Source organism: Schistocerca piceifrons, chromosome 1, assembly GCF_021461385.2.
Source record: "Schistocerca piceifrons isolate TAMUIC-IGC-003096 chromosome 1, iqSchPice1.1, whole genome shotgun sequence".
NCBI classification, from domain to species: Eukaryota; Metazoa; Arthropoda; class Insecta; order Orthoptera; family Acrididae; genus Schistocerca; species Schistocerca piceifrons.
Window position 1 is genome coordinate 259097884 of NC_060138.1, and position 20377 is coordinate 259118260.

A 20377-nucleotide genomic window follows, 5' to 3' on the forward strand; every position below is an offset into this window, starting at 1 on the left:
TTAACTTGGTTTCACATCTTCTTCAGTATCTGAGCAAGACTGACAGGGGTGCAGATGGCCCCACACTGCTGCAGCTGTACGTTGCCTTTGTATTGTCTCATCTTGACTATGGGAGCCTGCCTCATGGTTTAGCTTCGCCCTCAGGATTGCGGATGCTGGACGCTACACGAAATTGGGAAACTCGATTTACAACAGGAGCTTTCTAATCGATCCCTATGAACAGCTTCCTCGTGGAAGCTGGGGTTCCACCATTGCGGATCAGGCGACAACAACTGCTTGCAATTATGCAATACACATCCGCAGCTTGCCGAAACATCAGAATTACTGCTCCTTTTCTCTAACAAGGCTGATCCACCTCCTGCAATGGCGGCCGAGATCGTGATTACAGTATATTTCGGTGCCGAGTCCCTTCTCATTGAGCTCGAGTCTTTCCCCCTACCACCTCTCATTTAAGTCCACTCACGTATACCTCCGCGGCGTCTACCTCGACCACAGCTTCATCAAGTCCTAAAAGAGTTAATCCTGTGGCTCTCTGCCACCGCTTTTTCTCCGGTCTTGACATGTTGAAATGTGTGTGAAATCTTATGGGACTTAACTGCTAAGGTCATCAGTCCCTAAGCTTACACACTACTTAACCTAAATTATCCTAAGGACAAACACACACATCCATGCCCGAGGGAAGACTCGAACCTCCGCCGGGAACCGCCACACAGTCCATGACTGCAGCGCCTGAGACCGCTCAGCTAATCCCGCGCGGCTCTTGACCTGTATCAGGGTTCAGAGCTAGTTTACAAAACGGCTCGATTGTAGGCAGTCAGGATGGGTTCGTTTGTACTCATGCAGGACATACAGAAAATCACTTCTTGGCAGATGGCTGCAGTGTTTTCGCTGCAGTAGTGGTAACCATCTCTCACGCTGTTGAGCCTAACCGTCGCTGCACTGCGGAGTCCTTGCTCATTTGTAGCGACGCCTTGAGGGCTTTACAAGCTCTCGATCATTGCTATCCTCGCCATCTTTTGGTGGTGGCGATCCATGAGTCCGTCTACGTCCTGTCCTACAAAGTGGACAGTAAGTAGTCTTCGTGTGGACTCAGGGACACGCCGGAATCCCGGGGAATGAATTTGACGAGAGGCTAGCTAAAGAGACTACATATCGCAAAGTTTTTCGACTCTAGAATACAGAATGGTGCTTCCTGACTTTGCCAGGTAAGTTAGGTATGGTAAACGAGACGAAGAACGTGTGGAGGTCCTCCATGAGAGCGTCTCTCTAGGACTCTACTGTCCTTTGCCGCCTCCGCATCGAACACACTTGGCTGACTAACGGTAACCTTACACGTCACGAGGACCTACCTCAGTGTCGCTGTGGTTCACGCCTGACATGGATCCACATCTTGTTGGTCTGTCCAAATTTAGCCAACCTGTGCCAGTATTTTAGTCTCTCTGGCACGCACCCTTCGAACATACTCGACAATGCCTCAATGGCTAACATAGTTTGAAGGTTTTATCCATAAATTATTTTTTTATCATTCTGTTTCAGAGTGGACGCATTAGCTTCACCCTTCAGGCCCTCGCACCACCTCCATTTTAGCTCGTCCTCGCTCCCTCTGTCCTGTCTGTTCGTCTTGGGATTCGTCTTTTCACCATCTGTATTTCTCTAGCCTTGTGGTTTTAGGCTGGGGATTAAGTGTGTTGGACAGCGCCTTGTTCATATTATTTTATTACTGCGATCAGCCAGCCAAGGCTGTATTGCTTTAAACCTTATACTGATACTTTACTGTAGGTTAATGTTATCAATTTTGGCCTGATGTTTTCGATTTCTACTTCGCTGTGGTTATACACACAGTTTTACGCAGTTGGTTCCTTCCCTGGATTTCAGGCGATAGTGTCATTTTTTTATATGGTTTTAATCCGAAATCTGAGTGACTAAAGAAAAAGGTACTCATAACCTTGCAGTTTAGTTCCCAAACTAAGCAGCGAACCCACTGAACACTGTTAACGGTTTCCCAGATGTTAAAAACGTGCTCGTAATTCATGATGATATCAGCGGTTTTCCCTATTTTCTCAACTCTTAACAGGAATGGGGGGCCTTCGTGACCAAGTTTAAACGGCAAGGAACAACACTCCTTAAGCTTGAGTGTCTGTAATGTCACCTTAAATGGTTAACTCCTTTTTTATGTAAACTCTAAATTCAGGATGAAAAATAATAACTGTCCATGTCTTGTTGAACACAGCAGAATGTAGACCTTGGAGTATTTTTCGTCATCTGCAGCTCACCCTATGTATGTTATAAATTATCGACTGTAATTGAGTGCAGTAATTATTAGTTGAAACAGTTATGCTTCATTTACTGCGTGCATATAGACTATTGATATACTTACTTCACTATACCTAAGGTGGTGAAGTAAACTTCTGAAAGTGAAATTCGTTGAATGTAATTATTTAAGCACCTTTCCCGTATTAGATATTACGGTTTGTCGCTTTTCCGTCGAACTGATATTAAATATTGTATATAACCTTCAAACAAATCTGGGATTAAAGTCATTTGTTCTACAGCGAATTCCAGTCATATCTGAGAACTGTAACAGTAAATACTGTGTAAGGTCCTTTAGGATTCTGTGCATCAATCTATAAACGGAAACCTTATAGGACCGCTTTGTTTTCCGTCCGTCCGTCTGTCTGTCTGTCTGCCTGTCCGACTGTTAAGAACCATTTTTCTCAGGAACAGGTAGGCGTCTCAAGATCAAATGTACGCCACATATTGAGGACAATCGTCCCTTGTTTGCGTAAAAATTTTAAGAATGTAAGCCACATCAGTCGAAAGATACAGCCATTTATGTCTCATATTTCCGTAATCACAAACTCTTTCATCAATACCTAAAATCATGACCTAGCATCACGAACTTTGGCATCACTTTCAAAATACAAGTAAAGCACAACATCCGAAAATTGTTATTTTATAATTATATTATACGAAAAAAGTTTTCATTTTTCAGCCGTCTGCCTGTCTGCCTGTTCGTCTTTTAAGACCCCTTCCTGCTCCAAGTCGGCCTGTTTGAAGTCCTATCCTCTGTAACACCCCTTTTTCTCTGACACATGTCGGTGTACCACGTTCAAATTGTTTTTACGTACTAAGGACAATAGTCACTTGACGGGGTAAAACACTGACGCTTCTAACTTAATGCAATCAAAAGATACCGTCTTTTAAGACACATTGTTTGATACTCGCAAACTCACTCACGAAACTTATAGTGACTTAACGTTGACCTGGAATCATGAAATTCGACAAAAAGCAACGTTTCATGGTACAAGTAAGATATCTTAAACTTTTCATATTGTAGTTATATCACAAAATTTTTATTTTGGCCATTTCAACATACATTGCATTCATCATCCGTCCGAAGCATAGACCAGTAGACGAACATTACTGCAGATAGACGTAAAATGTAAGAAGTAGTCATGTTTTGATAAGTAAATATTTCATTAAATCTTCTCTCTGTCTACATATTTTAAACTGAAATCCTCTCTTAGCTTCTTTTTGTACGTCAGGGCTTGTCTGAGGAGCTACTGTAGAGATTTTGATATGGCCTTGGAATTCCTGGGGCAAAGTCTTACCAGTACCTATAACAGACAAACATTGTTGAGGTTCTCTATTCCCGGGGTGGATGAATTATATACTCTGAATCGCCAAAGAAAATAGTATAGGCATGCGCATTCAAATACAGAGATACGTGAACAGGCAGAATACGGCGAAGCGGTCGGCAAACGTCTTTATCATACAACAAGTGTCTGGCGTAGTTCTTAGATCGGTTACTGCTGCTACAATGGCAGATTATCAAGATCTAAGTGAGTTTGAGCGTGGTGTTAGACAGGCGGCACAATCGATGGGACACGACACCTACGAGGTAGCGATGAGGTAGGGATTTTCCGTTACAAACATTTCACGAATGTACCGTGAATATGAGGAATCTGGTGAAACATCAGATATCCGAAGTCACTGCTGTCGGAAAAAGATACTGCAGGGATGGAACCAACCACGACATCAGAGAATCGTTCAACGTAACAGAAGCGCAACCCTTCCGCAAATTGCTGCAAATTTCAACGCTGGGCGATCAACAAATGTCAGCGTGTGTACCATTCAATGAAACATCATCGATATGGGCTTTCGGAGTCGAAGGTTCGCTCGTGTATCCTTGCTGACTGCACGACACAGAGCTTTACGCCTCGCCTGGGCCCGTCAACACCGACATAGGACTGTTGATGTCTGGGAACATGTTGCCAGGTCGGACGAGTCTCGTTTCAAATTGTACAGGATACGGGTATGGAGACAACGTCATGAGCCCGCGGACTCTGCATGTCAAAAGGGGACTGTTCAAGCTGGTGCACGCTATGTAATGGTGGGGGGCGTGTTCAGTCGGAGACATATGGGACCCTTGATACGTCTAGATACGACTCTTGACAGGTGACACGTACGTAACCACAGTGTCTGCTCACCTGCAACCATCCATGTTCATTGTGCATTCCGACGGACTTGGGCAATTTTAGCAGGATAAAGCGATACTCCACACGTCCAGAATTGCTGCAGAGTGGCTCTACGAACACTGTTATGAGTTTAAACACTTCCTCTGGCCACCAGATTCCTAAAACATGAACTTTATTCAATATATCTAGGATGTCTTGGAACGAACTGTTAAGAAGAGATCTCCACCCCCTCGTACTCTTACGAATTTATGGAGAGCCCTGCAGGATTGATGGCGTCAGTTCCCTCCGGCACTACTTCAGATATTAATCGAGCCCATGCCACGTCGTGTTGTGGCACTTCTGCGTGCTCGCGGGGGTCATCTACCATATTAGGCAGGTGGTCAAGTTTCTTTGGCTTTTCAGTGTATATACATAATTAAGTATCGACGTAACCTTCAGTCCGCGAGTCCTACCCACATTTTTAACTTTTTAAAGAAAATGTACCTGCTTCATAAAATTAAGAAAACCTAAAATCTAACGGCACAAGACTTGCCCTCGGTAGAATTGCAAAAGAAAACAACAGAATACTGCAACTTCAGAAATTTTCCCGGCGTATTTCTTCTTCCAGTAATTTTCGGGTTTGCAGCCGGATCCCATCAACATTCTGGTTGATATTCTCGCGTAAAGTGTTTAAATGAGAAAGAAATTTTTAGAGCTGTTGTCTGCCATGAGGTCATACAACGAAAGTATCATCTACGCGCCCCCAGAAAACCGTAGGCTTTAAGACGGCAGATTCAAGAGCTTTCTCCTCAAAGCCTTCTATAAAAGGATTGGCCACCACAGGGGCAGCGGACAATGGACTCCCTACTGCGACACCGTCAGTTTGTTCAAAAAATTTGTTATTAAATAAAAAATAATATGATGAGAGAGTATGTTCAAACAAAGCCGTCAAATCATCACTGGCAGGCAAGAACTGAAAAAATTCCTTTGTCATTTAAACACTTTACATGAAAATATCAAGTTTACTATGGAGATTGAGAAAGATCGGACTTTACCCTTTCTAGACGTGTTAGTATGCCGTAAGAATGATGGGTCTTTGGGAAATTCGGTGTACAGAAAGCCCACACATGCAGATCTATTACTTCAGGCGTCCGGCTGCCATCAACCCGTACAAACCGCTGGTGTTCTCAGTGATTTAATTCATCGGGCGCATGTAATTTCGGATGCTGATTAATGCATCAGCAAAAGATTTTTAAAGAGAATGGCTATACTTCGCTTCAAATACGGACGGCCATGCACAATTATAATAACAGTAAGGAACACTTTGAGGAGACTGATGACAACTATAAACCAACTGCGTTCCTTCCATATGCCGGGAACCCGTCTTCTAAAGTAGGCAGATTGCTTAGGAACAATAATATTAATGTCGTCTTCAGTCCACCAGCAAAAAGCAAGGCCTTAGTTGTATCTCTTAAAGACGATTTACAATTGAGGAAGGCGGGTGTTTATAAAATCCCTTTGAGTGTGGCTCTGCATATATAGGTCAGACGACACGAACGGTCCAGGAAAGCTGTGTAGTACACGAAAGACACACCCATCTGTGGCAACCTTTAAAATTAGCAAATGGCAGAACATTGCATTTGCATGGGACATTCGACGGAATACAGTAATACCAAAATTTTAGCACCGGTGTCCAGCTAATGGGACTGTGTAATTAAAGAATCCATGGAAATACGTCTTGCTGATAATTTAAGGAATCGTGACAACGGCTTTCAGCTTGACAAAAATTGGAATTCTGGTATTAAAATGATGCGGTCACAACGGAATCGATATGCTCAGTCGATACTCAGTGATTAGTCTGTTCTTACTTCACCACGGAGGGCAGCACACACAACTTGGCTGCCTCGCGCAAGTCATCACCTAACGCATGCTCCGTAAACCGTCAGTACGAGTCGCACGCGTGGAATTCGCAGTAAATACCATGACTGAATCAGGTCTCTTCAGTACTTCATCTACTCACCTGAGGATGGCCGGACGTCTCTGGGCCGAAATATCGTGGCTGAATGTTAATGGGACCCGGCTGCAAACCAGAAAATTACTCGAAACCGAATAGTGTTTTGTTGAATCTCCATCTTAGAGTAAGTACTAATGAAATGCGTCATTGTTGTGCTAAAATTACAAATTAACACTTTGATCACACTCCCAGGCAGGGCAAAGGACTGTCGTTTCTAGCAAGCACTCGACAAATTCCTTTAAACTTGTTACGCCACAGTCATTTGCCTTCCATACATACAGGAGTCGCTTGCAGTCGAAGCGCCTTCTTCATTGTCATGTCGCGTTCGCTACATGCCATCTGCGGAAAAAGAGTTCCATTATCAGAAGAGAGCAGATGCGAAAGAGCTAAAGGGAAAAAATGTCAATGTAAATGTGGAGCCCAAACAGGGCTTGATGCAAGGTACTCTGCGTGTTGCTCTTTTCGGTGGGAAGGAAAACAATGCGAGCCCGGTATAGCGTTCAGCTTTTTATATTCTCTGTGCGATAACCGGGGCGGCTGTTTTCAAACGAGCGCACTGCGTTCGGTAGATCTGTAAGGCTCCGGTGCAGTGAGAGGGGGATGGAAGAGGAGGGCGGCTTCGGTTTTCGTTTCAACGGTCCGCAACTCAAGTGCCAGGGTAGCTGCATCCATAGTGGAAACGGAAAAAAAGAAAGAAAAAAGTACTCGCTGTGAGCCGAGGACACAGCTTGTCCTGCAGTCCGCCTTAGGTACGCGGCTATCGGATAACCATTTCAAACATTGCAGCCAGCTACCGTTAGTGTGTGTTGTTCGCTATACACGTTCGCCACACCCGTAACATTCGCAGGAATGTCACGTCCCTTTTGCAGCAGGGTTCGGTCTTTCTCATTGGGCCGTAGGCTGATTTGAGTGCTATCTATGGGCACGCATCAAACAAAAGAGCGGACGGCAACTTTTAGGTTTCTGTGCACGCTCAGGTAAACTTTTTCTCTTTGCTGGCGTACCCTCCAGTGATAGCCGGCCTACTGCTTGTTTTGTCACCACAAAACAAATGTTAGTTTGGCATGAGCTATTTGTTGTTACGCGAGACAGGTAGCACTAATGAGCTGCACGTCCGTATTCAGCAATAGGTAACCTCTTTTCAGCGTATCAATTGACGTTCATAAAATATGTCAGTTTTACTTTCAATAAAGGTTTATTTCACTAAATTGAATATTAACATAGTCTATTAATTTCAAATTTCAAACCGTGGTCTTATCAACATTATAAACATTACTCAAAACGTTCAAGCTACCTTCTGTAACCCATTTTTATCAGCTCGATTCACGCTGCAAGGGGAAACTGCTACTTAGATCGGCAAGCATGTAAGTACCACATCTGTTAATGCGTTTTTATTAGGTCGATTTCTTGACTGGACTACAAATTTTGCAATTGATTTTAAACTAACTAGAGTCTTGATACTTTGAACATAGCTCGTAACTGGATGACAACGCAATATTTATTCACTTACATGTCTGATGTATGGCAGAGGACGCTTTGTACACTACTATCATTTCCCAATGAGCTATAGAACTGAAACTTTGAACATAAGTCAGATTAATGCTTTAGTTCCTCTTCTAAGAGTATTTTAATGACGTCCACCCTAATATCAAATTTTCGATGAAACTTGGAAGGAATGCAAACTTCATTTTCCTGATGTTTTGGTTCACATAAATGACAAAGGCACTTCGGACATAGTTTACCTCGTAAATCTGCGCATGCTGATCGTTGTTTTCATGCAGCCATCTGTCATTCTCCTCACAGAAGCAATGAGTCTTGCGGATTTCGGTGAAGATAGCTTATTCCGTTTCCAGCGCCGAATATTTAATACAGGATTAGGACCATCTTAAAGATGTTTCTAAGTGTGACGGTTATAATGACCAATAAATGTGCCGTGCTCTTCAGTTTTTACCGCCAGGGAAACCATAAAAACTAAGAAAGCCTGATGTTTTGTTTACCCACTTGCTGGAGCCGTCAACGTGCTGAGCAGCTGCGACTTGGTTTTTTTTTCTTTTTGTCATCAGTCTTCTGACTGGTTTGATGCGGCACGCCACGAATTCCTCATTCCTCTCTTCTGCCAACCTCTTCATCTCGCAGTAGCACTTGCAACGTACATCCGAAACTATTCGCTGTATGTATTCCAATCTCTGTCTTCCTCCACAGTTTCTGCCCTCTACAGCTCAGCCTAGTACCATAGAAGTCATTCCCTCGTGTCTTAACAGGTGTCCTATCATTCTGTCCTTTTTCCTTATCAGTGTTTCCCACATATTCCCTTCCTCTCCCATTCTGCGCAGAACCTCCTCATTCCTTACCTTATCAGTCCACCTAATTTTCAACATTCGTCTGTAGCACAACATCTCAAATGCTTCGATTCTCTTCTGTTCCGGTTTTCCCACAGTCCATGTTTCACTACCATACAATGCTGTATTCCAGACGTACATTCTCAGAAATTTCTACCTCAAATTAACTCCGATATTTGATATTAGTAGACTTCTGTTGGCCAGGAATGCCTTTTTTGCCAGTTCTGGTCTGATTTTGACGTCCGCCTTGCTCCGTCCGTCATGGGATGCTTTACTGCCTCGGTAGCCGTAACTCCATCAACTTCGTGCCCATCAATCCTAATTTTAAGTTTCTCGCTGTTCTCATTTCTACTACGTCTTATTACTCTCGTCTTTCTTTCATTTACTCTCAACCCATACTCTGTACTCATTAGAACGTTTATTCCGTTCAGCAGATCATGTAACTCTTCTTCACTTTCACTCAGGATAGCAATGTCATCAGCGAATCGAATCATTGACATCCTTTCAACTTGAAATTTTATTCCACTCCTGAACCTTTCTTTTATTTCCATAATTGCTTCCTCGATGTACAGATTGAAAAGTAGGGGTTAAAGGCTACGGAGTTGTCTTATACCCTTTTCAATACGAGCACTTCGTTCTTGGTCGTCCATTCTTAATATCCCTCTTGGTTGTTGTACATAGTGTATATGAACCGTCTCTCGCTGTAGCTTACTCCTATTTTTCTCAGAATTTCGAACGTCTTGCACAATTTTACATTGTCGAACGTTTTTTCCGGGTGGACAAATCCTATGAACGTGCCCTGATTTTTTAAAGTCTTGCTTCCGTTATTAACCACAACTTCAGAATTGCTTCTCTCGTGCCTTTACTTTTCCTAAAGCCAAACTGATCGTCATCTACCGCATCCCCTATTTTCTTTTCCATTCTTCTGTATACTATTCTAGTCAGCAACTTGGATGCATGAGCTGTGAAGCTGATTGTGAGATGTTTCTCGGACTTGCCAGCTCTTCCCGTCTACGGAATTGCGTGGATGAAGCTTTTCCGAAAGTCAAATGGTATGTCACCATACTCATACATTCTACACACACACACTGGAATCGTCGTATTGTTGCCACTTCCCCCAATGATTTTATAAATTGTGATGAAATGTTATCTACCGCTTCTGACTTATTTGATCTTAAGTCCTCCAAAGCTGTTTCAAATTCTGATTCTAATACTGGATCCCATATCTCTTCTAAGTCGACTCCTGTTTCTTCTTCTATCACATCAGACAAATCATCCCCGTCATAGAGGATTTCAATGTATCCGTTCCATCCATCCGCTCTCTCCTCTGCATTTAACAGTCGAATTCCCGTTGTACTCTTAATATTATCACCCTTGCTTTTAATGACACTGATGGTTGTTTTGACTTTCCTGTATGCTTTCTCTGTCCTTCCTACAGTCATTTCTTTTTAGATGTCTTCACATTTTTCCTGCAGCCATTTCGTCTTAGATTCCCTACACTTCCTATTTATTTCTTTCATCAGTGACTTGCATTTCTGTATTCCTGAGCTTCCCCGAATATTTTTGTACTTCCTTCTTTCATCGATCAATTGAAGTATTTCTTCTGTTACCCATGGTTCCTTCTTAGTTACCTTCTTCGTACCAATGTTTTCTTTCCAAACTTCTTTGATGACTCTTTTTAGAAATGTCCATTCCTCTTTAAATGTACTGCCTGCTGAGCTATTTCTTATTGCTGTATCTGTAGCCTTAGAGATCTTCAACCGTATCTCATCATTTCCTAGTACTTCCGTATCCCACTTCTTTGCGTATTGATTCTTCCTGACGAATGTCTTGAACTTCAGCCTACTCCTCAGCACTACTATATTGTGGTCTGAGTCTATAGCTGCTCCTAGGTACCCCTTACAATCCACTATTTGATGTTGGAATCTCTGTCTGACCATGATATAATCTATCTGAAATCTTCGCGTATCACTCGGCCCTTTCCAAGTATTCCTCCTCTTGTGATTCTTGAACAGAGTATTAGCTATTACCAGCTGAAACGTGTTACAGAACTCATTTAGTATTTCTTCTTCCTTATTCCTTGTCCCAAGCCCATATTCTCCTCGAATCTTTTCTTCTACTCCTTCCCCTACAACTTCATTCCAATCCGCCATGACTATTAGATTTTCCTCCCCCTTTACACACTGTATTACCCTTTCAATATCCTCATACACTTTCTCTTTCTCTTTAGCTTGATACGTCGGCATTTATACCTGAACTACCGTTGTCGGTGGTTTGATGTCGTTTCTGATAAGACCAACCCTGTCATTGAACTGTTCACAGTAACATACTCTCTGCCCTACCTTCCTTTTCACAGTGTATCCTACTCTCGTTATACCATATTCTGCTGCTGTTGATATTAACATACACTCATCTGACTATAAATTCTTGTCTCCTTTCCAGTTCACAGACCCCTACTATATCTAGACTGAACCTTTGCATTTCCCGATTCAGATTTTCTGGTTTCCCTGCCACGATAAAGTTCCTTACATTCCACGCCGCCATCCGTAGAACCCTTTCGTTGATTATTCAACCTTTTTCTCATGGTAACCTCCCACTTGGCAGTCCCCTTCCGGAGATCCGAGTGGGGGACTATTCCGGAATCTTCTGTCAATGGAGAGATCATTATGACACTTCTTCAATTGCAGACCTCATGTCCTGTGGATACACGTTACATGTCTTGAACGCAACGGTTTCCATTGCCTTCTGCATCCTCATGCCGTTGATCATTGCTGATTCTTCCGTCTTCAGGGGCAGTTTCCCATCACCCTTGGACAAGACAGTGCCCTGAACCTCTGTCCGGTCCTCCACCCTCTTTGTCAAGGCCTTCGGCAGAATGAGGGTGACTTCTTATGCCAGAAGTCTTCGTTCGCCAATGCTGATTATTAATCATAATTTAAGCAGCGGCGGGATTCGAACCCGCGACCGAAGACGTTTTGATTATGAATAAAAAATGCAACCTTTTTTTTCGTTGATCTCATTTTCTTCTATATCGTTCGTTGAATTTGTTCGAGGCTGACGACCGATGACACACATTTAGGTACTTCGTTGTTCCATTCGCTCAGTTTTTCTGATACAGAGGGTAACTAAACCTCTGATCGAACGCGCTGAGCTACTGTGCCGGCGCCCCTAGCCCACGGGTAATGCTGATAGTGCTGTTAAAATAGCGCGTGATAGCCTGCCAATTTGCTATGTTACGTCAGCTGCAGCAAATGGGTTCTTACTTTACGAATAAATATTTATCACGTGCAAACGAAGTATAAAACTAAGAATGCAATTGTATGTATTTCGTTATACAAATGCTGCTGCTTAAATAAATACTGCAGGTCATTAGCATAACTGCTTGACTTTAAATAAACTTTAAATACAAATCTACCAATAGAAAAGGTTGTGCGAACCTTGAACGCCAGTTGCTAGCGATTGTTGGTACTTTAAGGCGACGCCGTTTCCATGGACTGTCAGTCGTAAAATATATGTAGCGACGTTTTTAAAGTTATTTCTCACGCAACATATAAAGACTGTTACGTGAAAATCTAATTTTTCAATTAAAAGAATTGAAGAATTATTTTTGCAGTGAATAGAAGTTTCATGCTCATGAAGTGTGCTCAAGAATAATCCTTCGGGTGTGTATAATATTTCAAGCCACTTGGCAACGTCACCTTGTATATGTTCCTCATTTATAAAGCGGTACCCAAAAATTGATTTATTTCGTGAGACTGAAATATGTTCCTTAAAACGCGGTTTAACATTACGTGCAATCTGTCCAATGTACATTAATTGTACGTCACCATAGATCAGCTTCCATACACCTGAGCGAGACACACGTTCATTGGCATTTCCAACAAGCGTCTTAATTAGTTTGAAAGGGTGTTTGCGAGTAATAAGGGAATTGCGAAGTTGGTATTGTTGAGAAGTCTGTTAATTCTACTGCCAACTCTTTCCATATAGTAGGTCTGTTAAAAAAGCAAATAAATAAATAAATAAACGGAGCTTCATAATTTCACGCCAGTGGTGTGTTGGACCGAAATCAAATTGGCATCCCTGCACAAGCCTGAGTTTAATATGTAACTGCCAGAAGTTTCATTGTTGTAAGCCTGTTAGTTGTTGTTCATTGTTGTATTGAATAGAACGTTGTGTCTCACAGTTTGCGAATTTAGAGGTGGTAGAGCTAGAGGAGTAACTCCTCTCTATTAAATTTTCATGAAGCTCGACAAAACTTTTACAGAGACATGCTAAATGAAGCAGGAAGCCTACGGTGATGAGTGCTTAAGCGGTATTGCGTGTTATGCATGTTTCACGCCGTTAAAAATGGCCTGACAGAAGTTAAATATGACCCTCGTTCAGGAAGCCCTTCAACGTCTACCGAAGCCACACTTGGCAGAAACGTCAACGGAATTGTGCGTCCCAATCGGAGACTCACTAGCCGAGAGACTGCAGAAGAATGTAACGTTCATGTTACGAAATTCTGACACAGCAGCTTGGAATGCATCGTGTAGTCTCCAAGTTCATCCCACGGCTCATGAGTCAAGATCAGAAAGACCTTCGCCTCGCAATCTGTAATGAGATTTAGGATCGTGCAAATGAGAACGAGATGTGCCTTAAGAGAATCATGACTAGTGATTTCACGTGGGTGTACGGTTATGAAGTTGAGACCAAGGTACAATCTTCACAATGGGCCGGAAAACTTTCTCGAAGATCAAAATAAGCTCATCAGGTCAGGTCAAACCTCAAAGTGATGCTGATAGTTTTCTTTGAATGTGATTGATTAGTACATCATGAATTCGTTCCACAGGGACAAAGTGTTAATAGATGGTAACATCGGGACGCGTTGCGACGCCCGCGAGACAATGTGAGCAGCAACCGGCCTGGAATGTGGCACTTGAACGATAACGCACCCACACGTTCATCTGTGTTGGTACGTGACTATTGCACAAAAAAACGAAATCATGATGCTGCCACATTCTCCATACTGTCTAGACCTGGACCCTGCGAACTTTTTTATTTACAAAGTAGAAAACTGCGTTGAAAAGTCAAAGATTTTCATAGATACACGAGACAAAATTCGCAGACGGCGCTTCATGCGATCCAGCAAGAGGCGAACGAAGACTGCTTCCGGAAGTAGAAACGCCAGTGGAAGAATTTTATTTCGAAATTTAGTGGACAAAGTTCCGTAATTTTTTTAGCCCACTTTATGTAGTGTGTTTATTTTTATGGTAATTTATGGTTGTTTGATGTTACTTTCTATGACAGACGCAATCGTTTATGCAAAATGTGGCTACCCGCTGATTAAAAAACGTTTTTTTTTCTTTCTATGTATCATAGGATGATAAAATTATCAATTCCACTTGACCAGCAACATAAATAAGGTGTAACTTTGAAGCAAGTTGTTTATATTAATAACTATTACCCCAAAATCGTAGATTCCCTATACCAGTAAAATCAAAAAATCACAAACCACCATCAAAACAAATGCTGAAAAATAATGTATATGGCAAAATTTTACTCTCAACTGTTTTGTTACCGGAAAGCATCAATTTAAATAAATTAAGAAACAGTATAGGAAACGCCAATAAACATTTATCTTTATCAGGTGTATCTAAAGTGACCTGTAGTAATTGCCAAAAAATGGACATTGGGCAGTCTGGATGTAATTTTAAAACGCATTTTAAGGAATAGACCTCAGGGGACTTACGAAATAAGCTGATGTTTGCACAGCACCTTATGAATGAGAAACATACAGAAGGCGACCTCGCTACCTTTCTTGAAATATTAAACACAACCCCAAAGGGATTGCTCTTAAACGCTCTTCAGGGGCCTGAAATATTTTTTCGGAAAAAAAAATTCTTATGTTGTTCCAAATGATTGATTCGATTTACCCGGAACGAACTTTTGCGATCTTTTTAAATAAATAATGTGAGAAAGTATTTCTGCTTTTTTTCTCATTTAATAGATTTTTTTAAATGTTCGACTGAACATATTAGATTTTGGGTATTTAGTTTTTACCAATTGACTCCCTCACTTTTTTATATTTTATTTACTAAATCCTTTACGAATAATGGTACTGTACGTTGTAAGAGGAAAAAACCTTTTAAAATGACGTTGTATATTGCGACTGAAATAGCCACAAGCTCTTATTACAAATTTTAATTACTTATCTAAAAATTATTTTTGCTCTCATGCTACGTTGTTTTAGCCACACATGATTACTGAAAATGTCATCTAAATTTTCCAGTCTTTTAAAAATCACAGTATTCGCTAAACACAACGCTGAAAATTTAAATTAAAACACCAATTCAAAGTAACGGCCACCGGGACAACGTCTCCGTGGGATTAGCGTAGATTGCCCGCATCTCGTGGTCGCGCGGTAGCGTTCTCGCTTCCCACGCCCGTGTTCCCGGGTTCGATTCCCGGCGGGGTCAGGGATTTTCTCTGCCTCGTGATTGCTGGGTGTTGTGTGCTGTCTTTAGGTTAGTTAGGTTCAAGTAGTTCTAAGTTCTAGGGGACTGATGACCATAGATGTTAAATGCCATAGTGCTCAGAGCCATTTGAACCATTTTTGATTAGCGTAGATTACATTCATCTTTGGACGCAAATAGGAACTAACAGCATCGCCTAGGAAACAGTGTCCAACAACAGTGTCTTTGACAACGTGTGCACGGGAACAGCGTAGTCTGTATACATCTTTGTGCGCCAGTAGCCACTACATAGCGACGCCGCGGCATCGGCATGCTACAGCATGCTCTTTGACATGCAACGGCCAACACGTCGCCATTGCCATGCAAACGGCGTTGCCTTGAAGTAGCAACTAGCACCTCAAGTTAGCACAAACTTGTGTATGGTGCACTTGTATTCATTAATGACCTGCGTAATTTATGTAAGCAACAGCTCATCTATACTGATGTACATATAATTGTAGTGTCAGTGCTATACTTAATCTGCATTTCATAAATATTTTTACGTAAAGTAAGATCCCATTGTCTGCTGCTGACGTAATGCAGCAAACTGGCTCGCTGTCAAGGAATATTTAACGCGTGGCGGTAAAGCCACTAGCAGCGCCTATCGTCTTGACACCACGCAGCTACGAATGACGTCTGCAACTGCAGAACATGGGTAAGACATCGCGCTTTTACAGTTTAATCTTTGTACATTTTATGCGATACTGACTTAAGTAATTGCCATGCCCTTTTATAATCCTTACAGTGCAATCAGTTTGAAGAAGGGATGGGAACGTCGATTTCAAATACAAGATATTTTGCAGTCATGGCTGTTTTTGTGTAAGTGATCATCGTAGGATACTTGTGAATCTGTTGCATTTTACTTTTTGCTGGGGGTATGTCCTCTAAAAGTTTAAGAAAATGTGACATAAAAAAAGTCTTTTTGGACCAGTGAAATATGCCTTGGGACTGAGGAAAGCCGGAGTGTAGCGGGAGAAATCTATAGAAGAACTTGGAGCAGAAGTCAGGGCCCAGGACTGCAACGAGGCCGCAGCCGGACAGCAGATGCTGAATTGCGCGATCGGCTCTCGTGTCATCGGACCACGAGCGCCGAAATCAGTCCACAGGCCACGGACATAGGCCGCAGCCGGCCGTCGCTCCTGCTTCATCAGCAACCCCTCAGCAGCAGCGACAATTACGATACACGGACCCAGGTTTCAGTGGCCAGGTCCAGCCCTCGTGAAGCCACTCCGGCTCCACTGACTTCTGCTTCGTCGACGATTACGCCCTGTTCCAGACGGTTTGCCGTGGCCCACAAACGCAGCCGTTCATCCTATTCATCGCCGGGAACCAGCATTTAAGTGCTGTCCCAGCCAAGTACGTCGTGTTCGGGCACGATAGGGCCACACCCGCCCCATCCGTGTGTCAGCCGGGAAACTCAGCCTGTGTGACAAGTCCGGGCAGGCAACACCTCAACATGCGTGCCACCCCTGCTTCTCACCGTTGGTCCAGAATTCGACTGTGTGCACCGCCATCGCCGTGCCACTGGAACGACGCGACCTTCCGCATTAGAGATTACCTGGTGACCACCGGTGACCGCAGCGCTGCCGCATCCTGCCGTCTCAGCTCGCCTCGTATACCGGAGACGTCAGCACAGCGCTATGTCTCTCGAGGAGCGCATGCACACAACCCGCCATACGTCGACGGCTGCAGCTACGACGCCGGACTGTTACGACGGAATTCCGGACCGCGCCGGAGAATGGAGCACAATCGGTAGAGTGTTTGGACTGTACACATTAGTGAAGAACTTAAAACGAGTTGTGTTTCTACCAGGACCCGCCTCTGCTGCTGTCAACATCCCCCATCCTCGAAAGAGAAACCAGCCCGCTCCCAGGCAGCCTATCTCTCAAGCCTTTACAAAAGCCTTGTCGTTGGTAGTTGTCTAATACTGGTCAAACTATCAGTGTTATTCAGGACCAATGTGTAGAACACCATCGTCGCACTCGTTTACTCCAGCCAGAGAAATTCGTAATGTCAGAACACTGTCTTAATGAGGGACATAAGATGGTGTGTAATGATCGCTCCTTCTTCCCTCTACTGGGAATGTGTTGTAAAACAATCTATTGAAATTCGATTAACTGATAATATTATTAATAATTAAATAGTGGAGTCCGATTTTATCTGATATTAAACAACAAATGTCTTCATTTCGAGCAGCAGATTCTTATAATTACTTTATTGTTCTGCTACCGGCATAACCGTTTTCCTATTTCTTTCGCTGGCGCGCTATCAGTTCACATGCGTTTGTGGGCAACTGCGCTCCTGTCCTGCCGGCCGCGGTGTTTAAACGAGCCGCCTACTTCGTTGAAAACTCACGGTCCTGGCGAGACTGTGCATCAGATTATTCACTAGAAGATGGTAACCTGTTGGTCCATTGAACTATTGCGTGAAGATTACTACATTATCCGGCTGTAAAAACCGAAAAGTGTCTTCCTTTAGAAATCAGTGACAATGCAAATATTAACTAGTTTTCTTGTCTAGCCTGTGGCGGAGGGTACTTTGTTTGCCACTATCATTTCATAATAATTCACGAACTTGGAACTTTCAACATAGCTCAAAACTCGACGACAATGCAATATTAACCAACTCTCGTGTCTCGTGGTTGGATACTTTGTGTAGCAATGCTGTTTCCCCATTTTCCCGATCCACGTGCGAAACTTTCAAGGTAATAACGGTTACCGCTAAGTCCGCGTGTGAGCCCGATTCTCTCTAATTTTTACCATTGAGGCCTGTATTTGCGATATGTACTGGTTCACTCAGGTGAAGAGAAATTGAAAGACTCCAGAAATTTACCACATGTGTCTGTCATGATTTCATCACAATGATGAGATCTTTTGAAAAAATTTACACAAAGAATACAAAAAGACATACAATAATTACTTAAACATAAAATTTTTAACACAACAAGTTTTTAAAATGGACTGAAAGTAGATATAATTTCTCCTAGCCCCATACAGATTCCTAATACGATACAAATACTTCTGAAAATTTCTGCTTGTGAATTTTTAATAGTTATAAAAATGTTTGTAGAATTTAAAACCGAAAAACTAGTTACCGGATGCAGTAGATAACAGTAAAGTGAACTGTTCACGAATCAGTTATGCACTGCATGCACCCACGTTTTTAGTAGTAAATTCGCCAAGTATTTTCATAGCTATAAAAAATTAAGAAGCATAAATTTTTAGGACTGTCTCTATGGTGTAAGGAATCTGCATGTGTCCAGGAGAAATCATTGTATTGTTTTTAATCCGTTTAAATACAGTGTTATGTTACGATTTTTATTCGAATAAGTGTTTTTAGTTGTTCCACAACAGGACAGTTCTTAACCTGCTGATGTAGATGTATACTAATGCGTCAAACGTATCATTTTGTGAAGCCGCCTGCTGTGTTGAATCAGCCCCAGGTTCTTTAAGTCGGTTCTGCTGGAAGACTCGGTTTGGTTTTCAAGTGTTTGCTCACACATACTGTGCCCTGTTGGACTGCAAAAGCGTTTTCGCCACAGTTGCTCTTTACAAGCACTAGAGGAAAACGGTCGAAGACATTCTGTTGGTTTTGTGAAAAAAGTTATTTGTCACGAGTAAACATATTACAGCAGAACACTAATATGTAGGTAGAGTTCAACACTGGTTAACATTACTACTAACTAAATTCCTTCTTCAACACTGGTTAACATTACTACTAACTAAATTCCTTCTAAACAGATCTCGAAAGATCCTACCGGTACCGACCGGCCGCCGTGTCATTCTTTGAGTATAGGCATTACTGGATACGGTTATGGACGGGAAGCGTGGTCAGGAAACTGCTCTACCAGCCGGTATCAGTTTTCGTTCAAATGGGGGTTGATTACTACACATCGCGGAGTCTAAAAAGACAGCTAATAGAGCCATGATCGACAGGATGACTTTCTTGATAACGTTTGACAATGAAGGGACCAACAGATGTTTCAACCTTGCTCTAATGATGGCTCTGAGCACTATGGGACTTAAGTGCTGAGGTCATCAGTCCCCTAGAACTTAGAACTACTTAAACCTAACCAACCTAAGGACATCACACACATCCATGCCCGAGGCAGGATTCGAACCTGCGACCGTAGCGGTCGCGCGGTCCCAGACTATAGCGCCTACAACCGCTCGGCCACTCCGGACGCCTCAGTTTTCGTGACCGGAGCCGCTACTTCTCAATCAAGTAGCTCCTCAATTTGCCTCATACGTTGTGAGTGTACCCTGCTTGCTAACAACGCTTGGCAAAGCTCACACTTCCGCATCCAAGTTTTAGCCAAGTCCGACAGCGCTTAACTTCGGTGATCTGACGCGAACCGGTGTTACCACTGCAGCAAGGTAGTTGGCTGTCTTTACCATTAGTCAATATGTTTACATGTAATACACACAGAAGTATAATTGCACAAAAGTAAAAAACAAAGAGGACTATGTCTGCATCAACATATGTTGTTCAAATGGCTCTGAGCACTATGGGGCTCAACTGCTGTGGTCATAAGTCCCCTAGAACTTAGAACTACTTAAACCAAACTAACCTAAGGACATCACACACATCCATGCCCGAGGCAGGATTCGAACCTGCGACCGCAGCGGTCGTGCGGTTCCAGACTGAAGAGCCTTTAACCGCTCGGCCACAACATATGTTGTTAATGAGTTCCAGTGCCTTCACATTGAATTAGGTTATTTCAATACGCACTAGCATATTCGATACTTCCTGAAATTAACATTTGAAATTTTTACAGTCTTGTGCCGAAGAAGCAACGACGTACCTCTTATGATCGTACATATTAAGTGGCACATAATTACGTCGACTCAGACGTCATTGTAATTATTTTACGATACAACCAGTGTATATACAAGTGTTAACACCCAGTCCGACACAGTCGTACAGCCGTTATATGTCGGACGACGCTACTGGTTAAGGGCAGGAACCAACTATACCGACCTAACTGTAATGGATGTGAAATGAAAGATAATTATTACTATTTTGGAAAAATTATCCACTAATATTCCTGTGATTTCTGAATCAGGTGTGTTA